General features: G+C 30.7%; 1 non-coding gene across 1 annotated transcript; it reads left to right on the forward strand.

Annotated features, from left to right (window-relative positions):
• The first annotated feature begins 5,392 nt into the window (after window positions 1-5,392).
• On the forward strand, window positions 5,393-5,473 carry TRNAL-AAG (transfer RNA leucine (anticodon AAG)). Its single transcript has one exon. It is a non-coding gene; the product is annotated as a tRNA-Leu (tRNA).
• The last annotated feature ends 10,957 nt before the right edge of the window (window positions 5,474-16,430 follow it).

Below are 16,430 nucleotides of genomic sequence, written 5' to 3' on the forward strand. Positions count from 1 at the left end.
CAAAATTATTAACTCAAACTAAATATATAGTATTTTTTATAACCATTATATAACTTACATTTTTGTATTGATTAGTATTCAGATTCTTAAAGAAATTATATTATTCCTCTAAATTGTATTATAAATAATGAAGCTTAAAAGATTATTTCAAAAAAGGTTTTTTTTATCTCACATTGGAATGATACTATCTTATTTTTTTAAGTTGAAGTGTTTAACCAAAAAGATTTCTTATCCCACATTGGAAAAACATAACTTTCTTTTTATGAACAAATAATATATATACAAGTGGGCTTCCAATCCCATGTTAGAAAAATAAAACATTCTTCTAGTTTTTATATAGTGAACTTTGATATAGACTAAAAATAACAAGAAATAGGTGGTAGGCTTATACATATAAGGTAGAGCTGAACAAGCGGAAAACCTCTGGTTCCCATTCGTGTGTGCAAGACAATGCTTATACTTTCTAGACCTTTTATCTTCAATAATAGTTTTTTTTTTGCCGTTAAATTGAAACCACTATCTTTGAACTAGTAAATTAATTTTCTAACAGCTCTTGGAATTAATTCTCTAACAACTTTTTAATTCTCTCATTTATTTTTCTTGCTTATATATACCCTGTACTATTGGAAACAAACAACATCAAGAAAAGAAATATTTAGCCTCTTAAACCTTGTTGTGCTTTTCGCTTTCTTTCATTCTTTTGCTTATTGTTTCTGCATCCCTCATTTAGAGGAGGAACCTGTTGAATCTTAGAGGATAACCTTCTGCTAGGGAAATATCCTTAAGAACAATGTTTATAAATGTCCCGGGTTTATTTGTTGTTTCTATTTATCATGATTTTTTTTTACAATCTTAATGATATTTAGTATCATTGACGAAAACACTATTGCTAGTAATGCTGTTGCCAATAACGCTTCTGTTGTTGAGAATAATGATGCTACAATCTCTACTTTCATGGCTCATGTCGTGACCTCTTTTATTGCTCCACCTGTGTCATATGCTAAGCCTTTCCCTAATATTTTAAAGATTGAAGTTTTTGCTGGAGAAAACTTCATAAGGTGGCAAGAGAGGATCTTTGATGTCCTTAACATGCATGTAGTTGCTTGGGTTCTTACCTATCCTAAAACCAATGACAATGTTGAATCATGGACACATAAGAATAAAGTTTGTAGACATTCCATTTTAAGCACTCTTTCTAATGAGTTATTTAATGTGTTTTACAGCTATAAGGAAGCGAATGAGATATGAAGCAATATGATAACAAAGTATACTGCTGAAGATGTGAGAAAGCAGAAGTTTGTCGTTGAAAATTTTTACCAATAAGAAATTATGGACAATAAATACATCAAGACTCAAATTAACAAATATCATAGAATGCTAGAAGACATGAAAGCTAGAATATCAACCTTTTTGAAGGACTCACCACTGAAATATTAATAAAAAACTACTCAACTCATGAAGCAACTACAAACAACAACTGAACAACAAATATCTTCGATCGATCTCATCACCTACATCATCATTGAAGACACAAATAGAAAGAAGTTGTAAGCTACTAGAAAGAATGAGATAACCACTAAAGCAAACTTAGTAGAAGGGAGTTCATATAAGAAAAGGTATGAAAATAAATTTAAAAATAATTATAAGTTTAGTGGTAATAATTATGTTCAAACACAAACCCAATAATTTTAAGATAAAAAAAGATATTGTTTTTTAATGTGGAAAACTTGGTTACCTCTCATGTCAATTCTGAAATAGAGTAAGAGACAACAATCCTCCTAAAACTAAGGTCAATATGGTTGAGAGAGAAAACAACATTGATATAGTTATTTCTCAAGTCAATATGATGACTGATGATAAAAACTAGATGGTAGAATATGGTGCTATTAGGCACATATATGCAAATAAAAAATTCTTCTCCACTCATACACCTTCTAAGAATGAAGAAGAGGTTGTTTTGCCATAGAGACTCAAGAACTATAAATGTTTTTGATAAAGGCAAAATCCTTATGTAATTGACTTCGGGTAAGATACTGGCTTTGTTGGGAAAATTTATGATCAAAGTGTCATTTGAATCTGATAAGATTATAATGACTAGAAATTATGTATTTGTGGGGAAATGATATTGTAATCATGGATTTTTTGTACTCAATATTGCTAATGTAATGAATGAAAATGTATCTTATTTTGCTTACTTACTTGACTCTATTGATCTATGACATACTAGATAAGCACATGTTAGCTTATCTTATCTTAAGAAATGAATTCATTTGGTTTAATTTTTTACTTGAATTCTTCATCCATTAATAAATATAAAATATGTGTTGAAGCTAAAATTACTAAAAAAATATATGCATCTATTAATAGAAAAGCTAAATTACTTAGCTTAATACGTAAGGACTTAGGAGATTTAAAACAAATTATGATTAGAGGAAGTATGAAATATTATATGACTTTCTTAGATGATTTTTCAAGATATACCAAAATTTATCTACTTATAAGTAAAGATGAAACTTATAACATGTTCTTATTATATAAGACAGAAGTAGAAAATCAACTAAAAAAAAATCAAAAGAGTTAGATATGATAGAGACTGTGAGTATGTTATGATGAATGACTATTGTGAGAAAGAAGGTATAATACATGAAATCACTCCACCTTATTCATCCGAGTCTAATGGGATAGTTGAAAGAAATGGTAGAACTCTAAAAGAAATGATGAATGCTATGCTAGTTAATTCTTTAGCACTTAATAAAAAATATTTTCCTGATGGTTCTATAGAAAAATACAAAGCAAGATTGATTGCAAAGGTTTCAGTAAAAAAATGAATTATTTTGATACATTTTCACTTGTAAATAGAATTTAATCAATTCAAGTTTTTATTATTTTAACTTGCTTATATTCATAACCTTTTTATACATAAAATGGATGTTAAAATTGCTTATATATATATATATATATGTTACAACTTGAAGGTTGTATAATTTATGAACAAGAGAATAAAGCTTGCAAGTTGAAAAAGTCTTTATATGATTTAAATCGAGATCCTAAACAATGGCATGAGAAATGATGGTTTTTCTTCAGTTAGTGTGGATTAATGTGTGTATACGAAATCTATTGATAATGAATAAATGATAATTAATTTCTATGTAGATGATATGCTTGTTTTGGGTGTTAGCATGAATGTCGTGTATAACACTAAACATTTCTTAACCTCTAAATTTGATATGAAAGACATGGGTGAAGTTGGTATGATATTGGATATTAAAATTATAAGAAGTAACAATGGTATAATGTTAACACAATAACAATTTATAGAGAAGATTCTCAACAAATTTGGTCACTTTGATGTGAAACCTATAAGTACTTCTTATGATGATAACACTCAATTAAGGAAAAATAAAGGTGAAGTTGTTGCTCAGCTTGAGTATGCTCAAATTATTAGGAGTCTGATGTATTTAATAAACTTCACTCAACCCGACATAGTATACGTTGCGTATAGATTGAGTGGATATACATATAATCATAATCATAAGCATTGGGTGACAATGGTTCGACTAATGAAATATTTTGAGAGGTACCATGGACGTATTCTATATAGTTAATTTCCCACTGGATTAGAAGGTTATACCAATGCTAACTAGATTTTAGATTTGGATGAGATTAAATTCACCAGTGACATATCTTTATTCTTGGTGGTGATGCATTGTCTTGAAAATCATCCAAGCAAAGTTTAAATTGGTTGAAGATTTTTCTAACTAAAATTCAATTCGGAATAAAACCAACTCCTTCTATATCAATGCATTGTGATTGATAAGCAGCAATAGCCTTTGTTAAGAATAAATCTTTTAATGGTAAAAATTAATATATTCAATTAAGATATGATGTTATAAAGTGGTTGCTAAAAGATATAATTATTTCATATGATTATATGAAGTTAAAAATGAATTTGGTTGATCCTTTGACTAAATCATTTGGTAGAAAGATGATATTCGAGAAATTAAAGGGAATAAAACTAATGCTAATTGAGAAATCAAAATGATGGTAATATAACCTATATGATTGTGTAGCCCTATAAGACAAGTTTTTTTCTATGATGTGAGAATAATGCTAGACTGTAATTAAATAATGGGTGTACTAAAAAATTCTTAATGAATTTCATATTCCTTCTAGATAATTTTCAAATTACAATGAATACTTGATGGAATAACATATATGAGTATGGAGTGGGGCTGCTCTCTAATTAGATACCCACAAATCTTTAGAGTATTCATGAATAACCAGGTGCATGCATGGTTTATTAGCGCAAAATCAAGTCAAATAATAAGAAATTATGGAGATATAATGTGATTTATCGAATACCTCACCTGAAATAAGAAATTTTAGTTCATAAAAGTTACAAACTTCACCAATAATTATATAAGTTAAATCTTATTCTTCTCGTGATATGGTTCATACTTCAAAAGACACCGGGTTTCCTTTCCTTTTTGTTTACTTTTTTAACAAAATCAACCACTTTAAAACTCAAAAGTTACTCATTAGCTAAGAGTGTAGATTTTACCATCTCAACATATTCATTTGGCTCCCAAAATAAAGTTGCCGACTTTGTGATCACTGCCTATATTGCATGGCCTGTTTCGACGATCACTTTATTCCCCACACATACTTTAGTCACATCACATAGCTTCCAGCAAGGTGTACAGCTAGTTGATTCACACCTTTTCCTACTAGCGAGCGAATCGTACAAGCAACTCCTTGTACTCGGTGTTCGGACGGAACACTCAAAATTAGCAATAATATGGTCGAAGAGGGAGATCCTCTGCATACTGTGGTTCTAGCAGGCGCAGTCCTTGTTAAATTGAGTTGACGAGACGTGGACCATTTATAATTATTTATAATTTCTTTTTTTAAAAAATACATTTTTAAAAAATAAAAAAAGGGCTCGAAGTCAACTAGCATAATTTCATGTTTTTTCTTCGGCTTGTGCTATCTTAAAACTTGTGTCCCAATTGCGTAGATGGAACGCATTTAACTTACGCAAACCCGATATTCCCCTTCTATAATAATTGTCAGTCGCCAAGCAATTTCTATAATAATTGTAGAGAAAATCTTGGACTAAAATCTATGTTTATGTCTAAAAGTGATGGAAATTGAATATGAGAAATATACCTAATCCTTAAAACTCAATCAAGACATTATACTACGCTTGATTTGTATGTAGTTTTTGGGCTTTAAGCAAAGAAGCAAGACATTTTAAATCCTGCCATTAGATTTAGGACCTGCGATTTAACTCGTCTTTAGACTTCAATGATAAGTAGGATTTGTCTGCAAGCGTTCAGCAAAACACTATAGTGTTTATATAATACATAATTCTACGGACAAGACAGCCATGGTTGAGATGGCCGAGTTGGTCTAAGGCGCCAGATTAAGGTTCTGGTCCGAAAGGGCGTGGGTTCAAATCCCACTCTCAACATTTGTTTTTCATATATATATATATATATATAGAATGCTCATAGTTTATATGGAGTAGTAAAATAGCAATTAAATTGATTTCATAAAATCTACAAGCAGAATTCCTTCCAAAGATATTAATTCACATTATAAATTTCCTCTTTTCTTTTTTCTTTCTTTCTCTGCTATAGGTATTAGCTTGTCTGAAGATATATGCATGATTTAATTCTATAATCTCAGTGATAATTGCAAGCAGCGGCTACTTGTAGGATTAATCGAGAGTGTTTGAAAGTGTGATTGTAGTTATTTTTAAAAGTATATTTTATTTGAAAATATATTAAAATAATATTTTTTTATTTTTTAAAAATAATTTTTGACATCATCAGATCAAAATATTAAAAAAAAAAACTAATTTAAAGTAAAAAAAATTTATTTTTTTTAAATATTTTTAAAATACAAAAATAAAAAAGTGACATGAAAGTCAATTTATTACAACTAATAAATAGATAAATTTGCAATTCCTTTTCCGCGAAGGCAATGTATTTAATTATTTTAATTTTTAGGCTCGGGCGAGTCGGCCATGCCGTCCAAAGCAATGGACATCTCGAACAAAATAATTAGCAGAATACCCCACATGATGGAGATCATAATATGCTGCTATCAAGTGAGTTTTGAGATTAATAAAAATAAATAAATAAATTAAGACTATGTTTTGTAAACTGTATTTGAAATTCTCTTTTAAAACACATTAAATCTAAAAAGCATTAAATTGATATGTTAAAATAAATTAAATTTAAAATACATTAAAAATTATTTCATTATCGAATTGTTGAGAATTAACTTAAAAAGAGCACGAAAAAGGGGAATGAACAGACAATATTTTATTTTGAAATGTGAACAAGATAATCGCCAACGTGTTTTTTTCGAACAGATATGATCATATCACTTGGAAAACGTCGTCGTAAAGTTGCAATCAATTTTATTGCCACTGAGGAGCCATCATCCCACGGACAAATGTGAAATGCCTTTTTCACGTGCCAAAAGTTTACAATGATGCTGTTGTATCACAAGTTGAATCATAAGAAGTAAGCTGGTGAAATCACCATAATTTTATTTCCAGGTATTTGTTTTATTTTTGTGATGACCAATTTTGAGGACTCTGATCATAATACAAAACCACAGCATTGCATTTTAAAAGTATTTTTAAAAAAAATTAATTTTTTTTTTATTTTGAATTAATTTTTTTATGTGTTTTTAGATTATTTTAATGTTTTAGTATTAAAAATAATTTTTATTTAAAAAATATTATTTAAATATATTTTTAAATAAAAAATATATTTTTTAAAAATTATTATCACACAATACCGAGTTATTTAATCCTTTGTTTGTGTTACGAGTTCTCGTCGAGGCCTTATGTCCCACACAGAAATCATGCAAATTTTGTCAAAATCATCATAGTTTTGTGTTATGAGTGTCCCTTTTCTTGTGCGCGTGCGCGCGCGCAACCCATATATATAATTTTGATAATTAAAGGCTGTCTAAGTTGGTTTTTTTAGGCCAATATCATGATCGTTGTAGTGTCAATCGGTCAGAAAGGACTATACTATGGTGTACTCAAATGTCAAGCCATCATTTCGTGTAAGTTTTATCAAATTTAGTAGAGAGATGAAGCATTAAATATCCCTAAAAAGTAGTTTCCTGAGTAGTATTTTAGAAAAAAAATGAAGAAGAAGATGAATAGTAACTAAAGTGAAGTTGTTTTCGTAAAGTTCAATTTAGTTATTTGATTTGTAATTTCTCTCAATTACACCTCTGATTGGCTTCAAACTTTTAATTTTGTGCAATTTTGCCCATGATGAACTTCAATTTCAACCATAATTTCAATGTCTTTTTTATTTTGATCATTGATCTTTGATTTCTTCAATTTAGCCCATAATTAACTATTGAACTTTCAAATCTCTTCAGTTTCATCCCGGATTTTAACCAATTGGGTCCTCTGGTTGTAGGTTTCTTCAATTTAGCCCTTAGAGAAAAATATAGGAAGAAGAAGAAATGAGGGAGGGGGAGAAGAGGGTCGCTCGTTGGGCTATAAATTAAATATTACAAATGGATTTACTTGTGAATTTAAATCTATTAATAATTCTGTTTGTAAAAATAACATATCATCATATTTTTTGGTTTTTTTTTTATTTTTTCCCTTTCCATTGTAATTACAGAAAGAATATTTTTATCAGTGTTTACCGATGACTACTTTGAGAGCAGGGAAAATTCACCGGAATTTACCAACAAAATATTTCATTTGGTGTGTCTGTTTTTATTTATCATTTTTCTATCAATTATCTTACAAAAAATTGTTTCAAAACGATCATGAACTCTAAATTTTATTGGAACTAAAAAGCAATTAGATCTCATATACTTCTGAACTAGCTTGAAGTCCTAGCTGGTGGAATATACCAGAGTGAGCGAAATATTAATGAACAAACAAAAAAAAAAATCATTGTAAATGGTGAAGGCTTTGTCTTGAACGTGAAAAACACAGAATCATTTAAAGGTGAGGGGTCAATTTAGACTTCTTTTGGACAAGAACCTTTCTGTGGCCTCTTGAAGACCTTACTTGACAACAGGAGAGGTAGAGAGAGCTTCACAAGCACCTGAAGATCCAGAATTCTTAACTAAGCCTGACCCGATAAGCTGGAGTTGGACTGACGAATTTTGAAGTTTATGAATTTGGGCCTATTGACAAACAGGTCACAATGACTAAGTGCTTCATTGGTATTCGTTTTATTTAGTAATGAGCTCTTTTTTTTTTTTTTTTAATTGTTATTGTGGTGATTCAAGTTAATGGCTTGATAGTGTAATGTGTTTCTATACTTAAGTTAGGGAATAGAGTTTGATAAGATGATTGTTTTTATTTTTCAAAGAATTTTTTTTATTGCTTTTTGTATAAAAAAATATTGCATTGATGTTTTTAGGTGTTTTTCAATGATTTTAATATGCTGGTGTCAAAAATAAAAAAATCATTATCTTAATACACTTTTAATTGAAAATAACTCTGGACCGAATTACCAAAACATACAAACTATTTGGATCATAGTGAAATATGGTCATATTATGATTTATGGTGTTAGCCATTCTGTTTCTTTCCAAGAGTATGCTGTCTATTGGAACCTCAATCCCAATGGTCGATTTTCTGCTAAAAGCACACAGGAAGCTATCTAGTAAAAAAAAAAAAAAAAACAGAATTGTTGATTGGTATTTAATTGTTTGTTGGCTTTTTTATTATTTTTTATTTTTGGATATATTGACTGCTAAATGAATACGTAAAATAATTCTAAGGTTTTACAAATGTTTATATTCTTATAAATTTAAAAATAATTTTATTATCATAAATGACTCTGCTTTTTAAAAATGACTAATTAAATAAATAAAATAATATCTTAGAAGGATATTATATAGGACACCATCGAGCCTATAAGCTTGTACCCACAAATTAAAAGAAGAAAAACCATTATTATTCTTTTACACACATAAAACACACATTTTTTATAAAATAAAGAGTAATGTAATAATCACTTTTATTACCCGCTAGATTATTTCTTAAGGTAACATTGAGTGACAATTCATTTATCTTGGATTGTTTTTTTGAATAAATTCAATTAATACATAACTAGATTGCAATGATAATGCATAATGATAGTTCATTTATCATATATTTATATTTGGATAATAAAATCGATTAATATGCAACCAAAATTACAAGGAAAAACATGATAAAATAAGGGTTTAAATACACACAAAAATAAAATAAAATAAAATCACGTATTAAGAAATTCTATTATCTTTTTGGTTGACATCCAATGATAATACCCAATGACAGATCATTTATTATAGTTGATTCATGATTAATAAAACTCTTAATAAACACAAAAATTTTTCAAGAAAACAACAACATCAACATAAATAAAGTTGTTCATCATTCAAGATAAAAAAAAAACAATTTGAAAATATTTGCATGCAATAAAGTTATGCACCAAGAAATTTCACTATCTTTTAGGTCAACATCCAAACATAACAACATCTAGTTATTGACGAGATGACATGCCCGCGCGCTGCCGCGGGCTTCTAAAACAAATGCACTTAATAATGTTATAATTGTAAATTAGCGCTAGATAAGTAATATAAATTAAAGGTATGATGGAGCAAATATTTCATGACGAAAAAAAAAGTTATGCTGGTGATAAAAAACTTAGAGACTGAACAAAATGATTTGTAGCAACCTACAATGTTTTGTGAGGAAAGATACAGTGCTTTCGCCACATGATTTAGCTTTTCAGTTAATAAAAAAAAAACAAAATCACAAAGCTAAATACTCTACCAACTTAATATAAAAAAAAACCAACAAAGATAATTTTGAAAGGAAAAAAATCAATGAGAAAAAATATTGTAACAATTAACAATGTTTTGTGAGGAAAACTATAACGCTTTTCCCAATAAAATAAAATAAATCAAAAACAAATCGACAAAGATAATTTTGGAAAAAATCATAAAAAAATCACATGGGAAAACACTGCAACAATTCACAGTGTTTTAAAGAACAAAATTACAAAGCTAAATTCTTAATCAGTTCAATATTAAAAAAAAAATCGACAGAGACAATTTTAGAAAAATAAATTACAAAACAAACACCAAAAAAAGAAAAAACAAATCATGTTGGAAACACTGTAGCAATTCAAAGTGTTTTGTGATGAAAGCTATAGTGCTTCCCCACATGATTTAGCCTTATTTGTAATGACTTGTAATTGTAATTCACAAACAAATCAATATTAAAAAAATAAAATTAAAAAACATAATTTGAAAAAAATTATAACAAAAAAAACTATGCGGAGAAACACTGTAGCAATCCACAATGTTTTATGAGCAAAGTTACAATGCTTTCCCCACATGATTAACCTTTATTACAAAGTTAAATTCCAACCAACTCAATATTAAAAAAAATAAAATCGACGAAGATAATTTAAAAAAAAAATATCACAAAAAAAGAAAACACAAAAGAAATTGAAAAAACACCATGTGAGGAAAAACTATATCAATCCATAGTGTTTTATGAGGAAAAACTTGTATTTACTTGTAATTGCAATTCTTAACCAGCTTAATATTTAAAAAATAAAATTGACAAAGATAATTTTAGGGAAAAACATAACAAAAACAGAAAAAACAATGTGGGAAAAAACACTGTAGCAATCAACAGTAATTTTCGAGGAGAGTTACAGTGCTTTCCTCACATATTGTAACTGTAATTTTTAATCAACTCAATATTTAAAAATAAAATAAAAAAGATAATTTTGGAGAAAATCATAAAAAAAACCATGCGGAGAAACACTGTAGCAATTAACAATGTTTTAAAGAAAAAAAATTACAAAACTAAATTTTGAATCAGCTCAATATTAAAAAAAAAAATCGACAAATATAACTTTGAAAAATAAAGAAATAAAATAGAAAAACTATGTGGAAAAACATCGCAACAATCTACAGTATTTCAAAGAAAAAAATTACAAAGCAAAAATTTTAACCAGGTCAATATTTAAAAAGTAAAATTAACAAAAATAATTTTGGAAAAAAAAGAAAAAATAAATGAAAAAAAAGAAAAAATAAATGCAAAAAAGAAGAAAAAATAGAAAAGTTGGAAAAAAAAGTAATTTTGAAAAAAAAATGAACAAAAGGGAAAAGTTAGCAAAAAAAAGAAGAAGGAGGAATGCACTGTGGATTACTGTACAATGCTTTGTGTGAATTGCAATTCTTAACCATCTTAATATTTTTTTTAAAAATTGACAAAGATAATTTTAGAAAAAAACATAACGAAAACAGAAAAAAACTATGCGGGAAAAAATACTGTAGCAATCAACTGTAATTTTGAGGAAAGTTACAGTGCTTTCCTCACATATTGTAACTGTAATTTGTAACCAGCTCAATATTAAAAAATAAAATAAAAAAAGATAATTTCGGAGAAAATCATAAAAAAACCATGCGGAGAAATATTGTAGCAATCAACAATGTTTTAAAGAAAAAAATTACAAAAACAAAATTCTCAATCAGCTCAATATTAAAAAAAAATCGATAAATATAATTTTGAAAAATAAAAAAATAAAATAGAAAAACTATATGGAAAAACATCGCAGCAATCCACAGTATTTTAAAGAAAAAAATTACAAAGCGAAAATTTTAACCAGGTCTATTTAAAAAGTAAAATCAACAAAAATAATTTTGGAAAAAAAATAAAAAATGGATGAAAAAAAAGAAAAAATAGGAAAGTTGAAAAAAAAATAATTTTGAAAAAAAAGAAAAAAAAGAGGAAAAAGTTAGAAAAAAAAAGGAAAGAAACATTGTGGATTACTGTTGTAATCTACAATGATTTAGGTGTTGGGAAACAGTGATTCTCCCACACTATTTAGATATTATTAATTTATTATAGGTTGATATATGGATAATAAAATCTTTAATATACAACAAAATTGTATATTAAAACTCCAAACATAACATATTAAAAACCACAATAACATAACAAATTAAAAGCATTGTTAATTTTTTTTTTAATAACTTTATAACTTTAAGGTTCCTTGTATGATCCAACACTTTAAATGATAAAACACAATCATTCATAATAAATAAATGATTCATTAAAAATAATTCAAAAATAATAAATAATCATTTGGGGTTCAAAGTCATCCTTGGAAAATTGAGGGAATAGGAGAAAGAAGTTGTTGAGATTAATTTGAACTGTCTCCGTTCACGGTGGTGCGTGGCTGGCATGTGCATATGAGATATAAGCATAGTTATTAAACCCGAACCGACCCGGTAGGTAGATCCGGGAACCTGTCGACCCAGTGACTGGACTGGTTCGGGTTAGGAGAAAGACCGGTAAGTGCAAAAAATCAGCAAGTCTTGGTCGACCCGGCAGGTCGACCCATGACCCGGGCGACCCGGGCAAACCCGGACGAGACCCGACGTTTGAAATGCATAAACTGCCATTTGTGAAATCAAAACTCAATCCATGAACACCAATCAACCTATCATTTAAATCCCGTAAAAACTAACAGATATGAGTTAAACTCAGGAACAAAACACATAAAACTTAAATAACGAGCTCTGCAAGTTACTACTGACTCAGGGGAAGAGCGGGAGAGAGGAGAAGGAGGGAAATGAAGGTGAGGAGAGGAAGTGATCGAGCAGCTGAGGACATGATCGCCAGTGAAGGTGGGATCTGATGGAGAGAGCCAGTTTTTTTCCTTCCAGATAGAGAGAGAGATCGGGGGGGGGGGGGGGGAGTGAAGATTGAAGAGACTTGAAGAGACAGAGAGTGAAGACTGAAGAGACAGTAATAAGCTAGGCTACGTTTTTATTTCAATCCATTAAAATAATTATTTTAGTTTTTTAATTCAAAAAAATTATAAATGCATAAAGTTTATTTTACAGTTTATAATAATAAGAAATAAAGTAAACAGAAGAGTTTTTTCACTTTTAATGTAAAAAAGTTATGTTTTTTAAATATAAAATAAAAAAGTTTTAATTTAAATACTTCAATTTAAAAAAATAATATAATATTTTTTTTCAATGTGTGATTTGAAACCCTTACATAAATATACTCTATGTTTACAACAAAAAAGTTATGTTTTTTCAATGTGGGATAAAAAACTTTTTTGATTTAAATACTTCAACTTAAAAGCATAACATAATATCTTTTCAATATATGATAAAATACTTTTTAAAATATTCTTTTAAATTTTATTATTTACAACATGTATAACATATATTCACATTCATTTTTTTTTTAATATTTTTATATGAAATATGAAATTTTTAATTTTTTTAATTTTTTCGAATTGACCATAAAACTCGAGATCCGGTCCCTTGACTGAGTCAATCCCCATATCGCGTTTGATAACTACGGATATAAGCCTATAGGCGTATGGATCCATGCTAAAGTGATGGAGGCTGCACGTTTTGGGGTGGATTAAAAGCGACTTCACCTCATATTTGTTCCCATATTGGTTGTGAAGCTCACCATCCCTTTAAGCCGAGAGATCAAGTCATGTCAAGTTTCAATCTTTTTCCTCTTTTGTCTCTCTTCACCGATGAGTGTTACTGCTTGCTTTTGTTGTGAAGATCTATATTAATGATAGAACCATTGCTCGGTGTGTTTTTGTGGAGCTAATTAGCAAAAGGTTATGGTGGTGGATGGTTAGGGTTGTTTTGGCCAAAATAGAAAAGAATAAGGGGCTGCCATAACTAGAAAATGAAGAGATTGACATCGATTGGAAATGGTTGTGGTGTGGTGGTCATGCTACCATCCACAGTGTTGGTGGCCAGTCGATTTCAACGTCGGCGATGGTGTGAGAAATTGAGGAGAGAGAGAAAGGGTTAGAAATGTTCTTGTAAACTCTTTGATTTCTAAGAGAATGATGCCAATTTTCTAGTTCCCTAGAATTTTTATAGCCTAGAAAAATCCATCATTCAAAGCACCTAATTATCTGTTAAGGCTAGAAAAGAACAAAACCTTTTGTTAGAGGACATGTAAACAAAAGATTGTCTTTATTTTCACCTGCAAGGTTGCAAATGAACACTTTATGTTAATCACACTTCCCATCTTAGCTTTGTGTTGTAACTTAATTTTAACCTTCATTTCGATCAATTTCTTTTTTAAAAATACAAGAATTTCTCATAAATGCATTTTGACACTATTTGGCCATTTTTTTTTTTGACTTTTTTGCTTATTTTGTGCACGTTGATAAATTTTCAAAATAAAAAAACTTCTAAGAAAAATTATAAAAATTAAATCAATAAAAAAAACTCTTAGTGAGCATTGTCGCATGGGTGCGGCGTCGCAGCGAATATTCCACTTTAAATCTAGGAAGTGTGTATGGTATCTATCTGGCAAATATGGGGAGACAAGAAAATATTGTCTTTTGTTGGTGGAAAATGGAATGAGAGTCGCCACCTAGTATTTTGGTCACTAGGAACCCTAATTGGTCTCAGAGATTGGGTAAGGGGACTGGTTGCGTAAAGGGAAGGTATTAGCATCCCAAATACGCCCTACCTAAGGTAAGCTGCATTGTTTATTTGTCTGATAAAATTCAAGGTCTCGTTGTGTTTCCTAGTTGTTGGTATGGTTCAAGAAAAGTCCTTCTCGGTAAGGAGATCCTTATCTTATCGGGTAATTCAAACGTTAACAAAAGAATTTAATATCCGGAATACGTCTTACGTATAAGATTGTAACCCCAGATATTAAAAGAAAACAAAATAATTTTTTTGGAATTTTTAAAATATTGGCCTAGTTCTCATGGCTTGAATAAACTGGTTATTAAAGCCAAAATGCATGCTAATACATATATTGTTTTTGAAATTTTCTTTGTTGTGTGAAAATATGATGTTAGAATATTTATATATATATATATATATATATTGGAGAGACTAGGCCGTATGCATGAAAACAAAATATTTTTTTTCGAAAACTTGACAAAAACCGGGTATTTTAATACCGGATTTGTATCTTTACAGTATAAAAATACAACCGATATTGGTCAAAATACAGTAATAAAATTACAGAAAATCACATATTTTTTGAAATAATTTTTTTGAAGAATTTTTGTTCGAATGGGCCAGACCCGGCCCAAAAGGAAACTGGGCCGAAATCAGCCCCAAATAAATTGGGGCTTGACTTTTACAGGGCTGGACTCAGCCCAGCAGCATGGGCTGGGCTGGGGTTCCAGCCCAAAACAAACATGGACTGGTTACTGTGCACCAGCATAGTAACTAGTGAATTATATTTCACGAACAGTGAAATAACATTTCACTGTTCAAGTGAATTATATTTCACTTGAACAGTGAAATGAAAGGAAATGGTGCATGCACAGCGACGTGGGGAGCAAACCTGGTGGCAGAAACGGTGATTGAAGACGATGGCAATGGCGTACGCTCGCGGTGGTGCTGGTGGTGGCCGACCGGGGGTGGCTTGGATGGTGGTCGGTGGCTGTGGAAGTCGGGGACAGCAGCTGTTTTCTCTTCCCCTCTGCAGAGGCATTGCTCCTTCTCTTGGTTTCCTTTGTTCCCTCTGTCAACGCTATTCTTCCCTCTCTACAGCAGCTTCATGGAGGTGCAGGTGGTAGGGAATGGCTGGGATGAAGATGGTGAGCTATCCTTGGTGTCTGGCAGTGTCTTGTTGCTGCTATCTTCGTCTGAGTAGAGGTGCAGGTCGTTGCCCTTCTTCAAATGGCGCAGCAACGGGTGGGAGGAAGATGACAATGGCTGGGAAGCTTGAGGACAACAGCTGTTTACTCCTTCTTCTTCCCCGTGCAGAGGAGCAGGTGCCGCCTTTTCTTCCAATGGTGCAGCGGCAGGAGAGAGAAGCAGGTGAGCAAGAAAACGACAATCCCTGGCAGTGTTGGTGTGTTTGTATTTCCCTCCCTCTGTCTCAGAAATCCTTTCCTTCTCTTCTCTCTGTTCACTCTTCTCTCGTTCAACTTTCCAAAGGTTCCCTTGCTTTCGTTCCTTCTTCTGTGTTTTTCTCCCCTTCTTTTCCTATCTCGTTTCCTCTCTTCCTACCCTCTCACAGTAGCTTTCTTTGTTTCAAAACTTCCCTCCCCTTTCAGTTTCAAAAGATCCCTCTCTCTCGTTCAAAACTCTACCTCTCGTCCTTCCTATCACACCTCTCCCCCCTCTTGCTGCTGGTGTTGAGAGCAGTATTTATAGGCTAGAGGGGCGCGGGCTGCTGTTGGGCGTGGGGAGCAGGGGAGCGGCCTGCTGTTGTGCATGGAGAGCAGGGCACGCGGCAGTTGGTCGGCCAGACAAGGGGCGTGGGGCTTTAGGTTCGGCCACTGTTCCATGTTTTAAGGGGCGTGGGGCTTTAGGCAGTGTGTGGAGAGAGAGAGAGAGAGAGATGAACAGTGTTTCCTTTTTTTTTATTTTATTTTATTTTCTTTTTATTT

Source organism: Populus nigra, chromosome 13 (genome assembly GCF_951802175.1).
Source record: "Populus nigra chromosome 13, ddPopNigr1.1, whole genome shotgun sequence".
Taxonomy (NCBI): Eukaryota; Viridiplantae; Streptophyta; class Magnoliopsida; order Malpighiales; family Salicaceae; genus Populus; species Populus nigra.